The 12,245-nt window shown below is 49.4% G+C and overlaps 1 pseudogene; it reads left to right on the forward strand.

Annotated features, from left to right (window-relative positions):
• The first annotated feature begins 361 nt into the window (after nt 1-361).
• On the forward strand, nt 362-479 carry LOC126089738 (5S ribosomal RNA; annotated as a pseudogene).
• Nucleotides 480-12,245: the final 11,766 nt, after the last annotated feature.

A 12,245-nucleotide genomic window follows, 5' to 3' on the forward strand; every position in this document is an offset into this window, starting at 1 on the left:
CTCCCGCCTCCCACTCCTCCCTGCATCACCAATTTCAAGCTGCCAAAGACGTGAGTTTTTCATTACCCTTCGCTGAAGTCGTGTCTGAAACTGTGTGATGGAAATACACAAATATAGTCAGTTGGGTCTATTTCTACACTGCTTCTTAATAGTGTTCATGTTTACTGTCGATTTACGGAGAACACCAAGAGAACCGTACGATCCACACAATCTTCTTCCATGTGTATGTTGAAAGTTCTGTTATGGTTTGTGCAGATTTCGATGTTTTCATGGTGCCCATTTGTGGGGGTGATGACCAAATTTACTCAGAGGTGAGGGCGTTGTTTCTAGGTGGTTACTGCCTCTTCCAGAATAATAATAGGCCAACGGCCTCACCGCAGTGGTAACACCGGCTCCCGTCAGATCACCGAAGTTAAGCGCTGTTGGGCTGGGCTAGCACTTGGATGGATGACCATCCAGTCTGCCTAGCACCGTTGGCAACCGGGGTGCACTCAGACCTTCTGAAGCAAACTGAGGAGCTATTAGGTTGAGAAGTAGCGGCTCTGGTCTCATAAACTGGCATACGGCCGGGAGAGCGGTGTGCTGACCGCATGCCCCTCCATATGCGCATCCAGTGATGCCTAAGGGTGAGGATGACACGGCGGCCGGTCGGTGCCGTTGGGCCTTCATGGCCTGTACGGGCGGAGTTTAGTTTTTAGAATAATAATGACCTGAATCACACAGTTGAAAGTGCCAAATATTGATACGACTTTCTATATATGACACCACTTCCTTTTCCTAGAATGGTATGAACACCTCCGATATTACCTTTAGTAGTTCATAAACGTAGTCCAAAATGATGTTCCGGCTATTTTTTTGGGTGCCCGATGTAGACTGCACGTATCAGGAACTGGTTTATATATTCCTTCCGACCCCATAACTACTGCTGTTTCTTTTCTTCGGCCCGAAGAGTGGTTTCCTGCTGCTCTCCACGCTAATCGATGGGACGTAAGCGTCTCCATCCTTGCAGAACCATCACAACGTACACCCACTTGAACCTGGTGATTATAGTCAAGCTTTCGTCTCCTTAGATAATTCCGCCCCTCAGCAGTCTCCTACCCCTCAGACACACACAGATACACATTCACCTCCATTACTAAACTGACGTTCCAGGATGCGTCTCGCCAACAAAGTCATTTTTTCACTACCATACATTTGTTTCCTTTCCCCTTGCTTTAGTACCTGTACCTTTTCATTATTCACTCCACCCACTTAATCTTCTTCCGTAATATCCCATTTCAGAACCTTCTGCTCTGTGATGTTTATCGCCCATGTTTCACTTCCGTGTAACGTTACACTCAAAACAAATACTTTCATAAAAGACTCCCTAGCTTTTAAATTTATATTAGGTATTAAAATATTGCTGTGTTAGTAGAATCGCCTTTATTGCTATTACCAATCCCGCCACCCCCTCCCCCAGCTACTAACTACAACAACGAGCACTTGATAAGGCCATGTGACATTCAAGAGTCGACAGTTAACCTAGGACGGAAGATCGTGGTCGTACTGGAAGATATTCTGCAGTGATTGCCTTATTTCCGTATAAGTAAGATCTGCTTCGCAATACACCCTAGAGACCATCATCAGGAAAAGGAAACGAACACTGCATAACACAAAGATAATGGTACACGTTGAAACAGGTCAATCACTCAGTGACTCAAATATTCCATGTGCATCAGTCCGTGAGCATGACCAAGATGGCGACTACACGAGGCCAGAAAATGTGATGCAAGTACAGGTATGTGATTGTTGTAAAAAACAGTGAATTTCGATTATGTTGTTATTTTTCGTATACAGTCTATGCCAATGAACATTTTCTTGACATTTCATTATTTTCTGGAAACCAATACTGGCTTAATTACTACACGATTCTAAGAATTTCAAACAGTGACCTCAGAAAAATTTTTTTATATGCGCAAAAAAAAACTACATTTTGATGGTGCTCATTCTACGTGGAGTTAACATTGGTGCAGATGGTTTTTCTTCCTTATATTTGCTCTTATAGTCTCTGTCAGTGCTTTCCAATGTGGGGGTAACTATCCCCTGAGGGACAAAATTAGATTTTCTCGGGGTAAAAGCAGAAGTGTTAGATTGTGCTGCGGCCGCGAAACTAAATTATTTTTAAAAGGTCTTAACTATTACCATTATGTCATAACATTGTAATACTGATTACGTAGATTACTACCAATAATTAACATTTTTCCTTCAAGTACTAAGATTAAAGCGTACACAATATGGTGGAAGTTGCAGTTCGTAAAACGAATGTATGAACATAATCTTCTTAAATAGGCCACCCACTGCACACAGTGCTTTTTACATTGTGCATGACGCTACTGTACTAAAATTGAGACACACAGGCCTACGTCACCGCTGCTTAAATACCTCTCGATAATCCCTTTTTCTTGTTGTAGGTGTTTGCTGTAATGGGTCAGAACTTAGTTTATTATTCATTTCATATCAGAGTAACGGACCAATTGATAGCACAATGCAATGTTAACCTTGCAATGGCTATTACATTGCTGTACGGCCTGCACAGTACTGATGTTCTTAGTGGTAGTGGTCAGGCACAAAGGACCGGCAGCCGGAAGTCTACCAGTCCAGCAGTAAGAAGTCCAGCAATGAAGAGATTTACAAAAGAGCACACATTCTAACTTGTTTGATTTCGAATGGGGTTGTAGGGTACGAGTGAAGCAAGTGAAGCTAGGGAGCGCAGGGTGCATAAGATCCATGTTTTGAAACAAGTGTCTACCCTTAGTGTGCATACTTAGCTTCAGTTTTTGGGACGGAGCTGCAGATAGCACTCGCGATGCACTGACAATTGCCTCAGCATTCTGTAAAAGAAGTCCTGTTATAAATAAGCAATATCGTTTGTAAAACATCTACAAAACTAAATATCATGTAGGTTCCGTCATTTAAAAAGTTGTCCAAATAAAATTCTTTCCATTCTAAAGCTGATTATGGAGGGGAAGGGGGCTTACTGACTGATAGTGATTGCAAACAAGTGTAAATGTCTCCGACAAGTTGTAATAAAAGCTTATTGTTGTCAGGACAGACAGTATAGCTACAACCAGTCACAGCACAAGTTTGATCATATCATTGGTCCCGTGCACAGTTGTCACGTAGCTCTACTACCTCAAAGTCCGGTTACCAGTCAGCTGAGGACGACAGTGTGGTTTGTTCTTATATGATTTATTTCCCAATTAGGATGTTTCTCTTACGGAGTGCGTGAAGCTGTCTTGAAACGTCTTAGAAATGTGATACGATTTAAGATCCTGAAAAGCGAAAATATTGCGAATTAATGGGGTAGGTATTGAACGTGCATTATCTCATCACAAATAGCCCAACACTTATTAACGGACATTAATGTGTGTAGTGTCCACCCTCGGCTTTTATGACAGCTTGAATGCTGGGGACACCATCAGTGAGTTTTCTGAATGTCTGTTCAGGAATGGCGGCTCGTTCTCTGGGGGTCTGGAGCGACGGTTCAAATGGCTCCAAGCACTATGGGACGCAACATCTGAGGTCATCAGTCCCCTAGACTTAGAACTACTTAAACCTAACTAACTTAAGGACATCACACACATCCATGCCCGAGGCAGGATTCGAACCTGCGACCGTAGCAGCAGCGCGGTTCCGGACTGAAGCGCCTAGAACCGCTCGACCACAACGGCCGGTCTGGAGCGACGACGACGTTCTAACTCATCTCAAAGATGTTCCATTGGGTTCAGGTTGGAACTCGCTCCAGGCCAGACTATTTCAGGAGCGTTATTGTCCACAAACATTGCCTCACAGATGCTGCTTCATGACAGGGTGCATTGACAGGCTGATACAACCAGGCACCTCTCCGAACCGTTCATCTGTTGTATGCAGTACACAAAGACGTAAAACATGTTCATATACGTCGGAATTTTAAGTTCTCTTAAGCGAAATAAATGGACCACATTCTGACACAGCCGTAACCCCCCCTGCGGGTCCGGGGATTAGAATAGGCCCGAGGTATTCCTGCCTGTGGTAAGAGGCGACTAAAAGGAGTCCATCCCCCTCACGGGGGTAGTTAGCGCCTGCGTCCGGAGACGGACGGTTCCACGACCTATAATCGTGGTCTTTGAAGTTTTCACTTCTCGTCTCTTCCTTCCTTTTGTTGGTTCCTTTCTTTGCTCTTCTCCACCTCACTGTCTTCCTTACTCTTTCCCTTCACTTCTCCTTGCCTTCTCATTGCCTTTTTCTCCTTGCCTTCTCATTGCCTTTTTCTCCTTGCCTTCTCATTGCCTTTTTCTCCTTGCCTTCTCATTGCCTTTTTCTCCTTGCCTTCTCATTGCCTTTTTCTCCTTGCCTTCTCATTGCCTTCTCCTTGCCTTCTTCTCCTTGCCTTCTCATTGCCTTCTCCTTGCCTTCTTCTCCTTGCCTTCTCATTGCCTTATTCTCCTTGCCTTCTCTGGTCTCCGCCTTGGCGTTTGAGACAGTCTGTCCTCTTTCTCCCTCTCTCTCTTCTTTTTCCTCCTCTTCCTTCCTCCCTGTGCGTGTCTGAAGGCCGACCCACGCGTTCGCACGCGTAGCCGGTGACGGGGTAACGCGTAAGTCCCCGCCCTGGGTAGACATGTAAGGCACGCGCGTACCCCCTGGTAAAGGCCAGGCCCGGGGAGGGGTGATTGCCTGAGCTGATACCTTCTGACCATGCCGATTGGTCCCTCCGTCTGTTTCTTGGGAGGTGTGACCTGAGGTGTAAACATTCACCTAAGGCGGGAGTGCCCTCTGAGAGGGTCCCCACAAGGAAGGAGCGCGCCATCGGAGACGCTGGCAATCATGGGGGATTCCTCCGCAATGGATTCTACTCCATCGCTTTCGACTTCGACCCAAAAACGGAAACGTGACCAGCCAACAGTGACAAAAGTACTACCGCCTGCCCCACAGTTCCTCGTAGTTTCTCGCACTGAGGACGGAAAGGATTTTTCCTCTGTCAACCCTTTTGTTATTCAGAAGGGCGTTGATGCCATAGCCGGATCTGTCAAATCTTGTACCAGGTTGCGTAACGGCACCTTATTACTAGAAACTGAGAGTGCCTTTCAGGCACAAAAACTGCTTCGGGCCACCCTCCTGTACACGTTCCCTGTCCGGGTGGAGGCCCACCGAACTTTGAATTCGTCTCGTGGTGTAGTCTACACTAGCTCCCTCGACGGATTGACTGACGAGGAGCTTCAATCTTTCCTCGCTGAGCAGGGCGTGACGGCTGTCCATCGGGTCATGAAAAAGGTCAACAACGACCTTGTACCGACCCGGACACTTTTCTTGACCTTCGATAGTGTTAAGCTGCCATCGCGCATCAAGGCAGGCTACGAGGTTATTTCTGTTCGCCCCTATGTCCCGACACCTACGCGCTGCTACCAGTGTCAGCGTTTCAATCACACTAGACAGTCTTGTTCCAATGCGGCTAAATGTGTCACTTGTGGCAGGGATGCCCATGAGGGTGACTGTCCACCTCCGTCTCCTCGTTGTGTGAACTGTCAGGGTGACCATGCCGCATCCTCCCGCGACTGTCCTGTCTATAAGGACGAACGTTGCATCCAAGAAATTCGGGTCAAAGAGAAAGTGTCCACCTCAGCTGCTCGCAAGCTATTGGCTAGTAGGAAGCCCACGCTGCTCCCAGTGGGGAAATATAGTACTGTCCTCGCCTCTCCTCGGACTACCCGGGAGGTAGCAACCCAGACATGCGATCTGACCTTCAGCACCACGGTCGTCCGTTCGGCCAGTGCTAAGATCGCGCGGTCGACGTCTCCTCTTCCTCCCATCACACCACAGACACCAGCTACTTCATCAGCTTCTGCTAAGTCGAAGACCCCGAAGTCAGATGCACGGTCCTTCAAGAAGGAACCATCCCGTGCAGACTTCCTCCGTCCCTCGACCTCCCAGCCTTCGACCGGTACTTCCACCAAACGTCCTTGCAAAAAAGAACATAGGAAGCATAGTTCTCCTTCTCCGCCACGGCGCATTTCTTCTCCTGCGCCACCCAGCGGTTGCCGCCCCAGGCCGTCATCCGTTTCGCCTGGCCGCACCGCCGGTAGCCGTATATCTGGCCACCGGCGGAGGAAGCTCCCCCTCCCGGCCATCCTCCCGAGATGGCCGATGACCCTATAGACCCCATGGACGATGACTGTCCGCCTACTGATAGCGGCGGCAGTGCTCGCTCGAAGCCAGGCCCTAAGCGGCCTTCGAGGTGACCCCTTCTCTCCTCTTCCTTTTCTTACGATGGCACTTATTCACTGGAATATTCGCAGCATTCGCTCCAACCGAGAGGACTTGAAGTTGCTGCTCCGCTTGCATCGTCCGCTCGTCGTAGCCCTCCAGGAAACGAAGCTACGCCCATGCGATCACATTGCCTTGGCACACTACACCTCTGTGCGTTTTGACCTACCCCCTGTGGTAGGTATCCCAGCTCATGGAGGGGTTATGTTGCTGGTCCGGGATGATATTTACTACGATCCCATCACGTTGCACACCGGCCTGCAGGCAGTTGCCATCCGCATTACTCTCCCCACTTTTACGTTTTCCTTTTGTACCGTTTACACTCCATCGTCCTCTGCCGTTACCAGGGCAGACATGATGCAACTTATTGCTCAGCTACCTGCACCGTTTTTGTTAACTGGAGACTTCAATGCCCACCATCCCCTTTGGGGTTCTCCAGCCTCCTGCCCGAGGGGCTCCTTGTTCGCAGACCTTTTCAACCAGCTCAATCTTGTCTGCCTCAATACTGGCGCCCCTACTTTTCTTTCGGACACATCTCATACCTATTCCCATTTAGACCTCTCCATATGTACTCCCCAACTTGCACGCCGGTTTGAGTGGTATGCACTTGCTGATACATATTCGAGCGACCACTTCCCGTGTGTTATCTATCTCCTGCAGCATACTCCCTCTCCGTGCTCCTCTAGTTGGACCATCTCCAAGGCAGACTGGAGGCTCTTTTCTTCCAGGGCGACCTTTCAGGATCAAACCTTCACAAGCTGCGATCGTCAGGTCGCACACCTCACGGAAGTCATTCTCGCTGCTGCTGAATATTCCATCCCTCACCCTACTTCTTCTCCACGTCGCGTACCGGTCCCCTGGTGGACCGCAGCATGTAGAGACGCTTTACGTGCTCGTCGACGTGCTTTACGCACCTTTAAACGCCACCCTACAGTGGCGAATTGTATTAATTATAAACGTTTACGTGCTCAGTGTCGTCGTATTATTAAAGAAAGCAAGAAAGCCAGCTGGGCTGCTTTCACAAGCACCTTCAACAGTTTTACTCCTTCTTCTGTTGTCTGGGGTAGCCTGCGCCGGCTATCTGGCACTAAGGTCCACTCCCCAGTTTCTGGCTTGAAGGTCGCGAATGAAGTCCTTGTGGCCCCTGAGGCTGTCTCCAATGCCTTCGGCCGCTTTTTCGCCGAGGTTTCGAGCTCCGCTCATTACCACCCTGCCTTCCTCCCCCGCAAACAGGCAGAGGAGGCTAGGCCACCTGACTTTTGCTCCTCGGATTGTGAAAGTTATAATGCCCCATTCACCATGCGGGAACTCGAAACCGCACTTGGCCGATCACGGTCCTCCGCTCCAGGGCCTGATTCTATTCATATTCAGATGCTGAAGAACCTTTCTCCTGCGGGTAAAGGTTTTCTTCTTCATACATACAATCGCATCTGGATTGAGGGACATGTTCCCGCATGCTGGCGCGAGTCTATTGTTGTCCCGATTCCTAAGCCGGGGAAGGACAAGCACTTGCCTTCCAGTTATCGACCTATCTCACTTACCAGCTGTGTCTGTAAAGTGATGGAGCGAATGGTTAACTCTCGATTGGTTTTGCTGCTCGAGTCTCGAAGCCTACTTACCAATGTCCAATGTGGATTTCGTAGGCGCCGCTCTGCTGTTGACCATCTGGTTACCTTGTCGACCTTCATTATGAATAACTTCTTGCGGAAGCGCCCGACCGCGGCTGTGTTCTTTGATTTGGAGAAGGCTTACGACACCTGTTGGAGGGCGGGCATTCTCCGCACCATGCATACATGGGGCCTTCGCGGTCGCCTCCCTCTTTTTATTCGTTCCTTTTTAGTGGATCGACAGTTCAGGGTACGTGTGGGTTCTGTCCTGTCCGACACCTTTCGCCAGGAGAATGGGGTGCCACAGGGCTCAGTTTTGAGCGTCGCTCTGTTCGCCATCGCGATCAATCCAATAATGGATTGCCTCCCAGCTGATGTATCGGGCTCCCTTTTCGTGGACGATTTTACCATCTATTGCAGCGCGCAGCGTACACGTGTCCTGGAGCGCTGTCTTCAGCGTTCTCTTGACCGTCTTTACTCCTGGAGTGTCGCCAATGGCTTCCGTTTTTCTGCCGAGAAGACGGTCTGTATTAACTTCTGGCGCTACAAAGAGTTTCTCCCACCGTCCTTACGACTCGGTCCCGTTGCTCTCCCAATCGTGGAGACAACCAAATTTTTAGGCCTTACATTTGACAGGAAACTTAGCTGGTCTCCACATGTGTCATATTTGGCCGCCCGTTGTACCCGTTCTTTGAATGTCCTCCGTGTTCTCAGTGGTATGTCGTGGGGAGCGGATCGAACCGTCCTACTTCGTCTATATCGGTCGATCGTCCGCTCCAAGCTGGATTATGGGAGCTTCGTATACTCCTCTGCACGGCCATCCATCTTACGCCGCCTCAACTCCATACAACATCGGGGTTTACGACTTGCGATCGGAGCATTTTATACCAGTCCCGTAGAGAGTCTTCATGCTGACGCTGGCGAATTGCCACTCACTTACCGGCGCGATATACTGCTTTGTCGGTATGCCTGTCGGCTACTGTCAATGCCCGACCATCCGTCTTATCGTTCCTTTTTTGACGACTCTCTTGACCTTCAATACGGGTTGTATGTCTCTGCCCTGCTACCCCCTGGAGTTCGCTTTCGTCGCCTCCTTCAACACCTTAATTTTTCACTCCCTGCAACCTTTCGAGTGGGCGAGAGCCGCACGCCACCTTGGCTCCAGGCTCAGGTCCGCGTTCACCTTGACCTCAGCTCGCTCCCAAAAGAGGTCACCCCCGGTTCGGTCTACCACTCCCGTTTTTTGGAACTTCGTTCGAAGTTCATCAACATGACTTTCATTTATACAGATGGCTCTAAGACCAATGACGGGGTCGGGTGTTCCTTTATTGTCAGGGCACAAAGTTTCAAATACCGGCTCCATGACCATTGTTCGGTCTTCACAGCTGAGCTCTTTGCCCTCTACCAGGCTGTTCTTTACATCTGCCGCCACCGACATTCTGCTTATGTCATATGCTCAGATTCTCTGAGCGCCATCCAGAGCCTCAGTGATCCGTACCCGGTTCACCCTTTCGTACACCGGATCCAACGCTCTCTTCAGCGGCTGGTGGACGTCGGTCCGCCGGTTAGCTTTATGTGGGTTCCTGGCCATGTCGGTATCCCTCGGAACGAAGCTGCAGATGCCGCGGCCAAGGCTGCGGTCCTCCAGCCTCGGACAGCTTCTTGTTGTGTCCCTTCGTCCGATTTTAGCAGGGTCATTTGTCGGCGCGTTGTGTCGCTGTGGCATGCCGATTGGGCTGCACTTACCGACAACAAGCTTCGGGCCTTAAAACCTCTTCCTGTGGCTTGGACGTCCTCCTCACGCCCTTCTCGGCGGGAGGAGGTCGTTTTAGCAAGGTTACGAATTGGACACTGCCGGTTCAGCCATCGCCATCTGCTGACGGCTGCGCCTGCGCCGTTCTGCCCATGTGGGCACTTGCTGACGGTTAGACACATTTTAATGTCCTGTCCAGATCTTAACCAACTGCGCCTCGATCTTAAACTGCCTAATACTTTCGATGCAATTTTAGCGGATGACCCACGAGCAGCTGCTCGTGTTCTTTGTTTTATCAGTTTGACGAACCTCGCTAAGGACATTTGATGATGTTGTTTTTTAATCCTATGCCTGTCAGTCTCTTTTATCGTGTTTTCCCTTTTAGTTGTTGTTGTCAACTTGTGCCTCGCGGTGCATTCTTAGAGTAGTCAGGGCGCTAATGACCATTGAAGTTGTGCGCCCTAAAACCACAAAAAAAAAAAAAAAAAAAAAAAAACAGCCGTAACGTAACATCACACTTCACCGTCGGACTACACATGACGAGAGGCAGTGTTCTCCAGGGATTCTTAGATGCTTCATCAGATTACTACAGAATACAGCGTGATTCGTCACTCCAAATCACTCGTTTCCAGTCATCCAAAGTCTTGTGGCATCGCTCTTCGCATCATCCAAACCGTCGCTATGCACTGTAGTCGCTTTGCACTGACTACAGAAATGAGTAGCATATGAGGAGCTGATTGATCAGTGTACCGCGCGCTTTTTAACTCCCTACGCAACGTCATGGTACTTGTTGGTCTGCTGGTAGTACTTTGGAACTCAGGAGTGATTCCTTCCACTGATTTCACACGACTTTCGATAACCGCCGTCGTAATGTTCGGCGGTCCTTGTCCGTCAATAGATTATGTTTGCCTGGTCTTGGTTTAACTTTGGTTATTCCTTCGCGTTTCCATATCACCAACAGTCGACTTCTACATCTACATGCTTACTCTGCTGTTCACAATAAAGTGCCTGGCAGAGGGTTCAATGAACCTCCTTCATGCTGTGTCTCTACCGTTCCACTCTCGAACGGCACGCGGGAAAAGCGAGCACTTAAATTTTTCCGTGCAAGCCCTGATTTCTCTTATTTTATCGTGATGATCATTTCTCCCTATGTAGGTGGGTGCCAATAGAATGTTTTCGCAATCGTCGGAGAAAGCTGGTGATTGAAATTTCATGAGAAGATCCCGTCGCAGCGAAAAACGCCTTTACGCCTTTGGTTTAATGATTGCCACTCCAATTGACGTATCATGTCTGTGACACTATCTCCCCTATTTCGCGCTAATACAAAACGAGCTGCCCTTCTTTGTACTTTTTCGATGCCATCCGTCAGTCCCACCTGATGCCGATCCCACACCGCACAGCAGTACTCCAGAAGAGGGCGGACAAGCAGAGTGTAAGCAGTCTCTTTGGTAGACCTGCTGCCCCTTCTACGTGTTCTGCCAATGAACCTCAGTCTTTGGTTTGCTCTACCCGCAATATTATCTATGTGATCGTTCTAATTTAGGTTATCTGTAACTGTAATCCCTAAGTATTTAGTTCAATTTACAGCCTTCAGATTTGTGCGACTTATCGCGTAATCGAACTTGGGTAGGTTTAGCATGGTTGCAATGTTCCTGATGGATATAATACTCAAGTGACATCCAGTGGCTAGTTGACGTTCTAAGCAACTGAGCTCTACTGGGCGATCTATTCTGCTGTTTCAGCTTCTCTACTGATAACACACTACTCCCTACCTCCCCCCCCCCCCCACCCCCTCCCAAGCCTGCTTTTATACTGACGCGTCCGCATCTCGCGACATCTAATGGTTGATCCCGCATTCCATGCGAGTGTCCGCATACAGACAGTGTACAGTTCTGTGGCTACGGAGTATTTCGCGACAGAGTTCTTGGATAAAAAGTTCTCGGTAAGCTTGTCGCTTTAAAATTGAATAAAATACCCGTGTTTCGGTGACTACCTGCGCCATCGTTGTCAGACATAGCCCCTGATGACGCACAGGATTTTATCCAATTTTAATGTAGCAAGTTCACCGAGAACATTTTACATTGGATCGTTCTTTTCTACGCAGCGCTCTGGAATAATTCTGGGCACCGCTCTGGAATAAGACACAGTTGTACGCAGAGAGATGCAGTGTCTCGGTGGGCGAGCGGAGGTAATGTCGGCTGTGGAATCGATGCCCGGCTGGAGCAGCGGCGGAACACGGCGCCGGTGTCGGCGCGGCTGTAGCCGGCGACAAACCCGGCCGCACGCTCAAATATTCAGTAGCGGCCGCACCGACGCCCCGCCGACCGCACACCGCGCCACGCCGCGCTGCCTGCGACCAGCTGCGCCAGCTCCCAACACCAAAGCCTTCTTCACTGCTACCCACTCTCCCAGCGTCTACCCTGCTCTCCTCACACTTTACGGTGAATTTTTGTATGAAATAGAGGATGCGGGCCGAAAGGAAAAGGACGGATGGGGGAACCTCGTGACTTCCAGGCGCATAGGGCATTGTGATAATGCAAAGGTAAAACTTGAAAATTTTTGCCGTACGGGACTCGAACCCGCTTCTCGGGAACGACTGTCTTAAC

This window comes from Schistocerca cancellata, chromosome 6 (genome assembly GCF_023864275.1).
Source record: "Schistocerca cancellata isolate TAMUIC-IGC-003103 chromosome 6, iqSchCanc2.1, whole genome shotgun sequence".
Lineage (NCBI taxonomy): Eukaryota > Metazoa > Arthropoda > Insecta > Orthoptera > Acrididae > Schistocerca > Schistocerca cancellata.